At 44.0% G+C, this 15,331-nt stretch overlaps 1 protein-coding gene across 1 annotated transcript in view; it reads right to left on the bottom strand.

Moving 5' to 3' along the window:
- The window catches only part of LOC106565278 (leucine-rich repeat transmembrane neuronal protein 4), a 68,803-nt gene that overhangs the window by 17,721 nt on the left and 35,751 nt on the right, over nucleotides 1-15,331 (bottom strand). The gene's annotated exons all lie outside the window — the stretch shown is intronic.

Here is a 15,331-nt window from a genome sequence, read left to right as displayed (position 1 = left end):
GTGTCCTGCAGGCTGATCACAACAGACACATCCTTACTGGGATGGGGAGAACTGTGTGTGGGCTATTCGGAAAGAGCGTTTTGATCAACAGTGCAATGGGCGATGAATAAAAATTACCTAGAGATACTGACTGTTTTGGTAGCGCTGAGGGGTTTCCTTCCGATGTTAGAGGGGGGGGGGTGTCTCTAGCTCCTAAACCTGGCCCGTTAGCCGCTCGTATGGAGCAGTACACATTTACTGTCGCTCAGTGCGACGTATCTTGCCGGATCCCTCAACGTGGGTGCAGATCTACCTTCCAGAGGGGGTCCCATCTCTATGGAGTGTAGACTGCACCCCTCAGTGGTTGCCCAGATATGAACCAGATATGTGACCGATCTTTACGCTTTTCAAGAAAACACGCATTATCATCTTTTCTTGTCAATGAGGGATCTGGGTGCTCCATTGGGAATGGATGATTTTGTGTATCAGTGGCCTCGAACCCTGTTCTATGCGTTTCCTCCGGTGGACCTGATTCTGGTCTGGCAGGAGGGTCTGATTCTGGTGGCACCCATTGGCCCAGACTACCCTGGTTCCTGAAAATCATCCGTCTGTTGGGTGGGGACCCATGGAGGGACTGTTTGTCAACCCCAACTGCAGATATGTGATCTGTGGGTTTGGCCCCTGAAAGATTGAATTTGACGGCTAGGAGTTTACCCTCGACTGTGATTACAAGAGGGTTGTATACATATAAGTGGCGTGCGGTTCAGGATTGGTTTCGGGTTAAATGAGTTTCTCCTTTTCAGAGCTCTTTGTTGGACATTTTGATGTTCTTGCAAGAGCTTTTTGAGCAGGGCCTTTCTTTTTACACATTGAAGGTTTATATGACAGTCATCTTGTCGTGTCATGTAAGGATTGACGGCTCTACGCAGTGGTCTCATCCTCTGATGGTGTGGTTCCCGAAAGGCGTACATCGGCTCAGACCAGTGTCTAAGCCCATGGCACCAACCTGGGACCTGGCTTTAGTCCTTGACACTCTGTGTGAGTTCCCCAATGAACCATTCAGTGTGTCCTTTCCTACAAGACTGCCTGCTCATGGCTTTGGCATTGGCCAAGCACGTTGGGGATCAGTACACCCTTCCTATTTGGAGTGTGGGCCTGGCGACTCCAAAGTGATGTTACGTCCTAATGCAGCTTTTGCTCCCAAGGTTATGCCCATGTCTAACAGGTCACTTGCTTTTCTTTCAAGCTGTTCCCTTTCTCACCTCCTCCGTTTGCTTCCGGTGAACAACAGAGGTGTCATGGTCTGTGTCCGGTGCGCACTTTACGCACATATATGGATAGGACCAAGGATACAGTAGTTCTTCCTTTAAAAGTTGCAGCACAGCTTACGGGGTGCAGCAGAATTCTATGGCACGCTATTTAAGTGTCAGCCATTGTTGCCAGAACGACGCAATTTATCACAATCTAACACCATCTACCACAAACGGTCGTGGCATAAGCTCAAAACCTTTAAAGGAAGAACCAGGGTTTGTGACCAGCTTATCGTCTGTTTCGCTAATACAACTCGGGGTATGGTGCTTTCAAAGCGGCATCTTTCTCATTGGATTGTGGATCTCCCTGGCATATGACAGCAAAGGAAAAGGGTTGCCTAGCGGTGTGCGTGCTTACTCCACTAGGGGTGTGGCAGCTTCTTGTGCATTGTTCAGGTGCATAAGGATTGGTGATATGTGTGCTACAGCGAGTTGGGGTTCCCAACATACCATTGTGAGGTTTTATTGCTTGGATGTAACTGTTCCCAGTGTGGCTCATAGTGTTGTTATGGCTGGGTCCGGGAGTGGGTGTTAGGCAGTGTGCAGGTTGCATATTTATCCGGGTTACCACAGTTTCCTGTGGGTTTAAGGCTTGGGCTGCAGTGGCAGCGTGCGAGTACACAATTTCCAGGTGACTGCAGGTTTCCTGTGGGTTTGAGCCCCGGGCTGCCATGATTCATTACCAAGTTACAACAGGTGTTTTGTTGTTTTGGAGTTGCGGTTCCTTGTGTGAGTTCTGACATTTCAGGCTCACAAGGTAAGTATTGTTCTTGAAACTGTGGGGTCTATAGACTTGGGCTGCAGTGGCAGCATGTCAGTATGCATAGCCAAGTTGCAGCAGGTTATGTTTCCCTATATGGGGCTCTCAAAGGTCAGGCCTCATGAGGCTCTGACAGTTCAGGTATCTCTGGTAAGTATTAGGCTTCTGAAACCCCTTTTTGAGGCTGGTGGAACCCTTGTGTGCTTGGGCTGCCGTGGGCCTCATAGTTTGGTACCCTCCGAGCCGGCTTGGAGCAAGTTTGTTTGTCCCATGTTATACCGAGTGACCTAATGAAAGGGAACGTACAGTTATGACTATAACTACTGTTCCTTGAAGGAGGGAACGAGGTATAATATATTTTGGCTCTGCACCATCATGGAGTTTGGGCTCGCTGAAGAGCGGTACTGAATTGAGGAGATTAATGCGAGCCCAGGTATTAAAGCCAAAAAGGTGGGGCTTCCGAGGGCATCCATTGGCCTGTTGGGCGTGATTTCAGTTTTCAGGTGAATATGATTGGTCGTTGACTCTCCATAGTATGTTATACCTCGTTCCCCCCAGGGAACAGTAGTTATATTCATAACTGTACGTACATTTGGTTCCCAAATGGCTCTTCGTTCAGTACTGCAAAATTAGAACGCTTGAAGTAACAGTATGCAAATAAATAAACTAAACACATGAACGTCTATCACAGATGTGGTTTGGTTCTTGGCGTTCACCAAAAAGATATGTCAAAAAAGAGCCGTTCGTTCGTGAACGACCCATCACTAGTAGAGGGACAGACAGAGCTGTAGGACTGTCTTAAGCCTTTCTCAGGAGATGGATCCATGTTTCCTTGATCCCTCGCCTTGATAAAAATAGAGCCAGGAGTGCAGGAGCAGCTCATTCTTTGCTTTCAATTGCTGTTGAATCCCTGGAGGCTTTTTTCTCTCTGTCCCTCAGCCCACTTAATTGACCTGCTCTTACTTATGGACCACAGTGATACCAGGAAGTGGGGAGGGAAGGGCTGCACAAGGAGTTGAGGTTTCTAATAAGACAAATGGCCTGACACTGAAGACCTGTGCGTGGGCACTTGGACAATACTGTAAATTAGTCTTTGTCTGTTCTAAATAATAACACACTCCAAATCACCGGCTGTGTACGATTCGACATATTGTGTGTGTAGCCTGTGTATGTGTATCTGCGTAGCGGTATGTAGGCTACAGCAGTGTGTGTGGGTGAACTGGAAGGTGGGTAGGTGTTACTGTTATCTGTGGACACAGTACAAAGTGTCTGCCAGTGCCAGTGGCAAAATGAAACAGGAGCAGGTAGAAGATTACAAAATTCAATTTAAGGCAATGGAGGGGGTAGGTCTTTGATATGAGGTTCCACAATGCCACTGCATTTGTTTCCTTCCAGTGTCACAAGCAACAGATCAGCCATAGAATCTCTCCCCTCACTGTCTGTCTCAGATCTGCTGTAAAACAGGCAGACTCTGGCTCTCCCTATTTGTCTTTGCTTCAGGACCCACCGTGGTGCCAGCTGTAGCTATTAATAAACACTTCAGTAGGGATTGTAGTGTTGGGGGATTGGGATGAGGGAATAGTCTGCACGGGCCTGGGGTATCCTATCCATGCAGCCACAGTTTTCACACAAGGCGTCCGGGAAACTACTGCACATTGGCACCAATTTGAGGTCATGCCTGCAATCTGGGCAGGAACAAAATCCTGCTACTGAGACACAGTTGAGGAGTTCAAGCTCAGGATATCAACATGTAAGAACGCTCAGGGGCATCATTTGTTTGCCTCACTGGGCTCAGTGCTGTTTAGTCTCGTTTCCGTCAGTCACTGCCTTTTTTATAGACAGATTTAGACTCTCCTTTAGAGAGTCAATGGGAGTGTGATGTAGTGGAGCTAGACGATGGAGAGAGTGTTCAGGGACTAGTTCATCATTCACCACCTAAACCCTCCACTCAACCATGAGACTACCCCACACCTTCATTCTTTACGTAGACAATTGTGATCTGCTCACTGAATCCATTAACAAATCAGTTAATAATAAAATAGTGAGAAAAAAAAAATTGGATGACCAACACATTAAACAGCTCTCTAGCAGACCATAGATCCCGTTAGTGGGGATGAGACCGGATTTGAAAAATGGGGACAAAATATCAAACCAGAAGCTATTGCATAGTCATTAACAAGCCTCAGTGGAATGCGTGATTTGAGCACTTAATGGCTACTTAAAGCCGAAGAGAGAGCGAGAGAGAGAGAGAGAGCGAGAGAGAGCGAGAGAGAGAGAGAGACAGAATGGCAGTGTTTAATGAAAGTGTTCTATAAATCAGGGATGGGCAACTCCAGTCCTCGGGGACCTGATTGGTGTCTCACTTTTGCCCCAGGCCCAGCTAACACAGCTGACTCCAATAATCAACTAATCATGATCTTAGTTTAGAATGAAATTAGTTTAATCAGCTGTGTTTGATAGGGAAAAAATGTGACACCACTCCGGCCCCCAAGGACTGGAGTTGCCCATCCCTGCAGTAAACGTTTTTTAGAGGGACACTTGTCAAGTGAAACATACTAGAGGGGAAATTAGCCATGGGACATGCAAACAGTGGGCTGTGTCGGTCTGAACAATCCCTCAACTAGTGGCACTGATTTGACACTGATTTTTATTCATGCCTGATGATAATATATTGGAACACGGAGCACAATGCGATGATTCTGATGAACTGTATAAGACCACGTCATATCATATCTAGAATCTAGAGTATATTCAGGACATGAAACCACATTATCCTTTACTTGAAATCAAAGAACATTTCAGATTTTACGTATGTAGCGAGCTTTGAAAAAAGGGCAGCTCTTTTTGAGTAGAGAAAGAGATCAAAAAGGCAGTCATACCTGACATGAAATCTTTTGACATGGAAATATCTTACACAAAATCCTAACACCGTACACATGGTTTTCAGTTTGACTTTTCACAGTTTTTGAGATAAACAGTAACATGTTTCTATCACCAGCTGTAGCAAGATGCTCATGATTATAACAAACGAGATATCACAATAATAAACATATATACAGTTGAACTTGGAAGTTTACATGCACTTAGGTTGGAGTCATTAAAACTCGTTTTTCAACCACTCCACAAATTTCTTGTTAACAAACAACAGTTTTGGCAAGTCGGTTAGGGCATCTACTTTGTGCATGACACAAGTCATTTCTCCAACAATTGTTTACAGACGGATTAATGCACTTCATCACAATTCCAGTGGGTCAGAAGTTTACATACGCTAAGTTGACTGTGCCCTTAAACAGCTTGGAAAATTCCAGAAAATGATGTCACGGTTTAGAAGCTTCGGATAGGCTAATTGACATCATTTGAGTCAATTGGAGGTGTACCTGTAGATGTATTTCAAGGCCTACCTTCAAACTCAGTGCCTCTTTGCTTGACATCATGGGAAAATCAAAAGAAATCAGCCAAGACCTCAGAAAAAATTGCAGACCTCCACAAGTCTGGTTCATCCTTGGGAGCAATTTCCAAACACCTGAAGGTACCACGTTCATCTGTACAAACAATAGTACGCAAGTATAAACACCATGGGACCACGCAGCCGTCATACCGCTACGGAAGGAGACGCGTTCTGTCTCCTAGAGATGAACATACTTTGGTGTGAAAAGTGCAAATCAATCCCAGAACAACAGCAAAGGACCTTGTGAAGATGCTGGAGGAAACAGGTACAAAAGTATCTATATCCACAGTAAAACGAGTCCTATATCGACATAACCTGAAAGGCCGCTCAGCAAGGAAGAAGCCACTTCTCCAAACCCTCCATAAAAAAGCCAGTCTACGGTTTGCAACTGCACATGGGGACAAAGATCGTACTTTTGGAGAAATATCCTCTGGTCTGATGAAACAAAAATAGAACTGTTTGGCCTTAATGACCATCGTTATGTTTGGAGGAAAAAGGGGGAGGCTTGCAAGCCGAAGAACACCATCCCAACAGTGAAGCATGGGTGTGGCAGCATCATGTCGTGGGGGTGCTTGCTGCAGGAGGGACTGGTGCACTTCACAAAACAGATGGCATCACGGGGAAGGAAAATTATGTGGATATATTGAAGCAACATCTCAAGACATCAGTCAGGAGTTAAAGCTTGGTCGCAAATGGGTCTTCCAAATGGACAATGACCCCAAGCATACTTCCAAAGTTGTGGCAAAATGGCTTAAGGACAACAAAGTCAAGGTATTGGAGTGGCCATCACAAAGCCCTGACCTCAATCCCATAGAAAATTTCTGGGCAGAAATGAAAAAGCGTGTGGGAGCAAGGAGGCCTAGAAACCTGACTCAGTTACACCAGCTCTGTCAGGAGGAATGGGCCAAAATTCACCCAACTTATTGTGGGAAGCTTGTGGAAGGCTACCTGAAACGTTTGACCCAAGTTAAACAATTTAAAGGCAATGCTACGAAATACTAATTGAGTGTATGTCAATTTCTGACCCACTGGGAATGTGATGAAAGAAATAAAAGCTGAAATAAAAAATTCTCTCTACTACTATTCTGACATTTCACATTCTTAAAATAAATAACTGACCTAAGACAGGGAATTTGTACTAGGATTAAATGTCAGGAATTGTGAAACTGAATTTAAATGTATTTAGCTAAGGTGTATGTAAACTTCCGACTTCAACTGTAGCTATATAGAATAGCCTTATAGTGCATACAGTGTATTCGGTAAGTATTCAGACCCCTTGACACATTTTGTTACGTTACAGTCTTATTCTTTTTATTAAATTTTTTACCCCTTTTTCTCCCCAATTTCGTGGTATCCAAATTGGTAGTTACAGTCTTGTCTTATTGCTGCAACGGACTCGGACTGTACGGACTCGGGAGAGGCAAAAGGTCAAGACTGTACGGACTCGGGTGAGGCAAAAGGTCAAGAGCCGTGCGTCCTCCGAAACACGACCCAACCAAGCCGCACAGCTTCTTGACACAATGTCCACTTAACCCGGAAGCCAGCCGCACCAATGTGTCGGCGGAAACACTGTGCACCTGGCGACCGTGTCAGCGTGCATCGCCCAGCCCGCCACAGGAGTCGTTTGAGCACGATGGGACAAGGACATCCCTGCCGGCCAAACCCTCCCCTAACCCGGACGACGCTGGGCCAATTGTGCCCCGGCCCATGGGTCTCCCGGTCGCTGCCGGCCGCGACAGAGCCTGGACTCGAACCAGGGTCTCTAGTGGCACAGCTATCACTGCGATGCAGTGCATTAGACCACCGCGCCACTCGGGAGGCCGACAGCCTTATTCTAAAATGGATTAAAATGTTACTTTTTTCTGATCAATCAACACACAATACCCCATAATGACAAAGCAAAAATCCGGCTTTTAAAATTTTTAGCTAATTTATCAAATAAAACTAAAATATCACATTTTTATGAGTGTTCAGATCCTTTACTCAGTACTTTGTTGCAGTACCTTGGGCAGCGTCGGGTCATCTTGGGAATGACGCTACAAGCTTGGCACAACTGTATTTGGGGTGTTTGTCCCATTCTTCTCTGCAGATCCTCTCAAGCTCTGTCAGGTTGGATGGGGAGCGTCGCTGTACATTTATTTTCAGGTCTCTCCAGAGATGTTCAATCAGGTTTATGTCCGGGCTCTGGCTGGGCCACTCATAGACATTCAGAGACTTGTCCCAAAGCCACTCCAGCATTGTCTTGGCTGTGTGCTTAGGGTCGTTGTCCTGTTCGAAGGTGAATCTTCACCCCTGTCTGAGGTCCTGAGCGAACTGGAGCAGGTTTTCATCAAGGATCTCTCTGTACTTTGGCTGTTCATCTTTTCCTCGATCCTGACTAGTCTTCCAGTCCCTTCCACTGAAAAACATCCCCACATCATGATGCTGCCACCACCATGCTTCACCATAGGGATGGTGCAAATTTTCCTCCAGACGTGACGCTTGGAAATCAGTCCAAAGAGTTCAATCTTGGTTTCATCAGACCAGAGAATCTTGTTTCTCATGTTCTGAAAGTCCTTTCGGTGTCTTTTGGCAAACTCCAAGCAGGCTGTCATGTGCCTTTTTTAGCAGAGATGGTTGTCCTTCTGGAAGGTTCTCCACAGAGGAACCCCGGAGCTCTGTCAGAGTGACCATCGGGTTCTTGGTCACCTCCCTCCCCCGATTGCTCAGTTTGGCCGGGCGGCCAGCTCTAGAAAGAGTCTCGGTGGTTCCAAACTTCTTCCATTTAAGAATGATGGCGGCCACTGTCAACTGTGGGACTTTATATAGCCAGTTGTGTGCCTTTCCAAATAATGTCCAATCAATTGAATTTACCACAGGTGGACTCCAATCAAGTTGTTGAAACATCTCAAGGATAATCAATGGAAACAGGATGCACTTGAGCTCAATTTCGAGTCTCATAGCAAAGCGTCTGAATACTTATGTAAATAAGTATCTTCTGTTTTTTGTTTTTATAAATAAAATAAAACAATGTTGCTTTGTCATTATGGGGTATTGTGTGTAGATTAAGGGAAAAAAAGATGTAATCAATTTTAGAATAAGGGGTCTGAATACTTTCCGAATGCACTGTATTTAATGTTGGACATTTCAACTTAGGTTTCAGAATAAAAGGGACATAAAACTGCTCATCCCTTTTCTTTATGTTTGGCTTGATGTTTCTGCTAATATACCTGAGCAAATGACGGATGGTCACTGATGACTATCATAATTTTTTTTTTTTTTAACTATTAAATTATTTAAAAAAACCTTTGAGCATCACTTTAAACGTCCTATCTTGAGGAAGCAGACAATGTTCAGTCACTTTAACAGCTGATTGAAATAGTTCTCTCCAGTAGCGGTAAGCAGTGTAGCTCATAATTGCCTGATGGGGAAAAGTGGCCTAACTCAATTGAAGCTATGCACCATAGTAATACACAAACTGTTATGCTGATTGAATGCTTATCCTGATGAGCACTCTTCAAGGTAAAAGTATTCCATTAATTGCACCTAACCGCTGTTTATATCATCAAACCATGGCTATTATTTCCTGAGGGGTTCATTGTTTCAGCCAACAAACACAAATATGTGCAACATCTCTGTTGTGACTTCTACCATATGAAAATGTATTTATTGTGACTATGCTCTCAGTTTGTGTCTCAGTGCTATTTTCCATTACCACTGGCAAGAAAACACTCGTTCTCTCTATTTGAAAGGAAATATCATAGGGGGGCATTGTAGTGTACAGGTAATTGAACACAAATGTAAGTGTTTTGGAGCCGTCTGAATGTAAATCTGTTCCAATTGAGCTTTCAGAGCATAAAGCATAGCATTGAGCTTTTAAGACATAAAGCATAGACTTCCTCTCAATGATTATATTTTTGATTTATAGGCGAGAAATATGCCTCTGTACGAACTACCTCTGTATAAACTACCCAGTTTTGTGTTCACCAGTTATAATCATATTATTGGCACTTGCACAGTAAACCAGACTTGACATCATAATTAACAATTTACGTTTTGGTGAGTCCAAACACCTTTGATGACCAAACTGAAACAGCCTCAGAGGAAAAATCACACCATCTCTGATCCTTTCTCCCTGGTGCTTTAATTGGGCTTTGACCCAGCATGCAGCATTCCTCTCTCGTCCTCCTCTTGAGAACAGGCCGCAACTTACAGTCTTTCTCACCGCTTTCCGTTGGGACTGCCTGCACTGCACTGAGCCATAATGAAAGGCTGTGCTGGTCGGCAATATGGCTCTTTTATCAAGCTAAACTGAGCTGACGCCTGCTGCTCAATTATTAAACATTCCCCGAAATGAGCAACAACATACCATAGAAAAAAAACCTGCTGTAGACCCCCTTTAGTACTTTGCAGAGGACAGGGAGAAAAGTGTCTGTGTGTTTGAGATGATGAGATTCACTTTGTCACTGTAATGGGGAGAAACACATTCGTACTAAGGCTACATTTCACTGGCATGTTTCCATGAAAACAAGAAAGTACAGGCCTTGGGATCCCCTTCCGGGAAAATGCATGCATTGTCTGAGAGAAAACTCAGATTGAATTAAACAAAGTTCCAATCAGAAATAATATGCCAGCCTTTAAAGTTGAGTTAATCACTTTGCAGGTAATACGAGGTCTCTGTATCTCCATGGATTAAGGGCATAACATGTTGACAGAGTGCAAAAGAATTAGCCACGCAACAGCTCTCCTTGTCATAGAGGAGCTTAGCCATTAAGAGGAATTTTAATGAATGGCTTGGTAACTTGGTGCCTATAGGTGCTATATGAAATATTTCTCAAATAACTCACAAAAGGTGAGGCATTTAAAAATAATTAGAAAAGGGTTTGTGCAGAATGAAAATTTGACGTCGGTGCCATGGGTGTTTTGAAATCAAATAATGCCTTATACTTTTATTACAATGAATGACGCTGGAGGCTTACTTAGCTGCATAGACAGAGGCAAAAATAAAAACTGATAAAAGAATTAGCAAACTGCAGTGAGCAGTAAGGGTAAACAATGTTGATTATAAAGTGATAATTCATATGGATAACATAGGTTCTGTGGACTTATTTTGTTTTGCAGCACTATAATAGCATCATTCATTCAACCTGTAAACACACAAGTGTGTGAATTAATTTACTCATTATACAAACCAAACATTTACAGGGTTTTAGATTTTGCTTACTGTGATCTTTGGTTCCTTCCAGTTGAGTTTAATAAACACATTACTTTCTGTCACTTTTTTTCTCTCCTCCTTCCAAAACGATACCGTTCGGAGCATAAATAATCCCATTTTACTAAATCACTTCAGGTGCGTATCCATTGATAAAACAGTGCATCTGTACAGGGAAACATGCTTCCTGAGATCAAACGTAGACGTAGACGTGGTGCTGGTGGCTGGTGATTGTAATTACCCTGGTATTGGGTATAAATAAGTGCCTCATCCTGGCAGGCCTGGGGCATCCATCTGCATTAAACAGCCCTATCATAAGCTTTGGGATTACCCATATTGCTAAGGCTCTTTCATGATTACCATAAATCTTCCCAAAACAGGCGGGAGCTAACCAAATGCCCCTTCCACTATGCCCTCTACTATTTTACTAAACACACTGTTGAGTTAAGCGGCTAGAGAGGCTAAAGAAGGCCGTAGCTACTGCAGTCTGGCAGGCAGGGGGACAATTTTTTATTTTTCCCCCACCTTTATTTAACCAGGTAGGCCAGTTGAGAACAAGTTCTCATTTACAACTGCGACCTGGCCAAGATAAAGCAAAGCAGTGCGACAAAAACAACACAGAGTTACACATGGGACAAACAAACTTACAGTGAATAACACAATAGAAAAATCTGTATAGAGTGTGTGCAAATGAAGTAAGGCGGTAAGGCAATGAATAGGCCAATAGTGGCAAAGTAATTACAATTTAGCAATTTACACTGGAGTGATATATGTGCAGATGAGGATGTGCAAGTAGAAATACTGGGGTGCAAAAGAGCAGAAAAACAAAAACAAATATGGGGATGAGGTAGGGAGTTGGTTGGATGGATGGGCTATTTACAGATGGGCTGTGTACAAATGCAGCGATCGGTAAGCTGCTCTGACAGCTGATGCTTAAAGTTAGTGAGGGAGATATAAGTCTCCAACTTCAGTGATTTTTGCAATTCGTTCCAGTCATAGGCAGCAGAGAAATGGAAGGAAAGGCGGCCAAAGCAGGTGTTGGCTTTGGGGATGACCAGTGAAATATACCTGCTGGAGTGCGTGCTACGGTGAGTGTTGCTATGGTGACCAGTGAGCAGAGATAAGGCGGAGCTTTACCTAGCAAAGACTTATAGATGACCTGGAGCCAGTGGGTTTGGCGAAGAATATGTAGCGAGGACCAGCCAACGAGAGCATACAGGTCACAGTGGTGGGTAGTATATGAGGCTTTGGTGACAAAATGGATGGCACTGTGATAGACTGCATCCAATTTGCTGAGTACAGTGTTGGAGGCTATTTTGTAAATGACATCGCCGAAGTCAAGGTTCGGTAGGATAGTCAGTTTTACGAGGGTATGTTTGGCAGCATGAGTGAAGGAGGATTTGTTGTGAAATAGGAAGCCGATTCTAGATTTAACTTTGGATTGGAGATGCTTAATGTGAGTCTGGAAGGAGAGTTTACAGTCTAACCAGACACCTAGGTATTTATAGTTGTCCACATATTCTAAGTCTGAACCATCCAGAGTAGTGATGTTAGTCAGGCAGGCGGGTTCGAGCAACGATCGGTTGAAGAGCATGCATTTTGTTTTACTAGCATTTAAGAGCAGTTGGAGTGTTGTATGGCATTGAAGCTCGTTTGGAGGTTTGTTGACATAGTGTCCAAAGAAGGGCCAGATGTATACAGAATGGTGTCGTCTGCGTATAGGTGGATCAGAGAATCACCAGCAGCAAGAATGACATAATTTATATATACAGAGAAAAGAGTCGGCCCAAGAAGTGAACCCTGTGGCACCCCCATAGAGACTGCCAGAGGTCCGGACAACAGGCCCTCCGATTTGACATACTGAACTCTATCCGAGAAGTAGTTGGTGAACCAGGTGAGGCAGTCATTAGAGAAACCAAGGCTGTGGAGTCTGCCGATAAGAATACGGTGATTGACAGAGTCGAAAGCCTTGGCCAGGTCAATGAAGACAGCTGCACAGTACTGTCTTTATTGATGGCGGTTATGATATCGTTTAGGACCTTGAGCATGGCTGAGGTGCACCAGTGACCAGATTGAATAGAGGAGAAGGTACGATGGGATTCGAAATGGTCGGTGATCTGTTTGTTCACTTGACTTTCGAAGACTTTAGAAAGGCAGGGGAGGATGGATATAGGTGTGTAACAGTTTGGGTCTAGAGTGTCTCCCCCTTTGAAGAGGGGGATGACCGTGGCCGCTTTCCAATCTTTAAGAATCTCAGACGATACAAAAGAGAGGTTGAACAGACTAGTAACAGGGGTTGCAATAATTTTATTAAGAGAGAGTCCATATTGTCTAGCCCAGCTGATTTGTCGGGATCCAGATTTTGCAGCTATTTCAGAACATCAGCTGTCTGGATTTGGGTGAAGGAGAAGCGGGGGGGGGGGTCGAAAGGTGGAAAGCATGGCCAGCCGTAGAGAAATGCTTATTGAATTTCTTGATTATCTTGGATTTATCAGTGGTGACAGTGTTTCCTAGCCTCAGTGAAGTGGGCAGCTGGGAAGAGGTACTCTTCTTCTCCATGGACTTTACAGAGTCCCAAACCTTTTTGGAATTAGTGCTGCAGGATGCAAATTTCTGTTTGAAAAAGCTAGCCTTTGCTTTCCTAATTCACTGTGTGTATTGGTTCCTGACTTCCCTGAAAAGTTGCACATTGTGGGGACTATTCGATGCTAGTGCAGTACGCCACAGGGTGTTTTTGTGCTGGTCAAGGGCAGTCAAGTCTGGAGTGAACCAAGGGCTATATCTGTTCTTAGTTGACATTTTTTGAAAGGGGCATGCTTATTTAAGATGGTGAGGAAGGCACTTTTAAAAGAACAACCAGGCATCCTCTACTGACGGGATGAGGTCAATATCCTTCCAAGATACCTGGGCCAGGTCGATTAGAAAGGCCTGCTCGCAGAAGTGTTTTAGGGAGCGTTTAACTGTGATGAGAGGTGGTGGTTTGACCGAGGACCCATAACGGACGCAGGCAATGAGGCAGTGATCGCTGAGATCCTGGTTGAAAACAGCAGAGGTGTATTTAGAGGGCAAGTTGGTCAGGATGATATCTATGAGAGTGCCCATGTTTACAGATTTGGGGTTGTACCTGGTAGGTTCCTTGATAATTTGTGTGAGATTGAGGGCATCTCGTTTAGATTGTAGGACGGCCGGGGTGTTGAGCATATCCCAATTTAGGTCACCTAACAGTATGAACTCTGACGATAGATGGGGGGCAATCAATTCACATATGGTGTCCAGGGCACAGCTGGGAGCTGAGGGGGGTCTATAACAAGCGGCAACAGTGAGGGACTTATTTCTGGAGAGATGATGGATCTTTAAAAGTAGAAGCTCGAACTGTTTGGGCATAGACCTGGATAGTATGACAGAACTCTGCAGGCTATCTCTACAGTAGATTGCAATTCCGCCCCCTTTAGCAGTTCTGTCTTGACGGAAAATGTTGTAATTGGGGGTGGAAATTTCTGAATTTTTGGTGGCCTTCCTAAGCCAGGACGCAGACACAGCTAAGACATCTTGATTGGCGGAGTGTGCTAAAGCAGTGAATAAAGCAAACTTAAGGAGGAGGCTTCTGATGTTGACATGCGGCTCGTATAGGGCCACCGAGGCAGTTAAAGCAGCAATCAGGAGTTAAAATAATAACATAGAATAGTCCCCGGCCCTGTTTAGGTAAAAAGCTCAGGGACGGGGCTGGAGAAATATAACCAATCTCAAATTCATAGATGGATGCAAGGATTGACCATTGATGATATCTACACTATAGTTTTAACCATGTTTTGAGGCATTTCAGTATTTTATTTACAAACATTGGACTAAAACAAGCTTATATTTTAGGTTCTGATGGGGTACGACAGTTGAACTAAGCTCGAGGCGTTTCTAAGTTATAATCTTCAAGAATCAATGGGAACATATCATTAATTTAGAAGTCCATCATTTGATGTAGCAACTGCAGATTGGTCCTTTAAATAAGCCACCAGTAATAGGCACCCAGCCATGGAGACAGGGAGCATGTTGATCTCCACCTCTCCTTTTTCTACCCTGCCACATTAGCAGACAGGCAGCCAGGGAAGGTCCAGTCGCTCTGTTATGGGGGATCCTACTAATGCTGATCAATACCTCCTTAATCCATGTTGTGATTTGTCTTGAATAGACTTGGAGTTTGTTTTTTGGAATCTTATGAGTTGGAGAGCTTCACTTTTCAGTTCGGTCAAGACGGGGTTATGTACTGTAAACTAGCTAGTGGCCTTAAAATAATTCCTGCGTTGTCTTTAATTTTGGCCTTTAAAGAAATACCCCTATAGATTAAATACACACATATTATGAGTGTAGTAAACATAACAAACATGATGTGGTGACTAATCTACAGTATATCTAACCATCCAAGGAGCCAAGCCATGATGTCGTATCGATGACGTATGTGAGACCTTAAAGCAGGAACAGTGTATCCAGGATCTGTCACTGGAGCCATGCAAAATGTTTTTGCTTTTCATCATGTGCATGATTAAATACTGTGCCTCAAAATGCTGCTGAAGCACAACACTGTACAAAAATAAGCTGATTGGTAAATAAACTATACAAACCAAAAACTAAACAAATTGCATTAAAGCCAG

Source organism: Salmo salar, chromosome ssa01 (genome assembly GCF_905237065.1).
Source record: "Salmo salar chromosome ssa01, Ssal_v3.1, whole genome shotgun sequence".
NCBI lineage: Eukaryota > Metazoa > Chordata > Actinopteri > Salmoniformes > Salmonidae > Salmo > Salmo salar.
The sequence above is the reverse complement of the archived record's forward strand: the minus strand, read 5'-3'. Positions and strand labels throughout refer to the sequence as shown.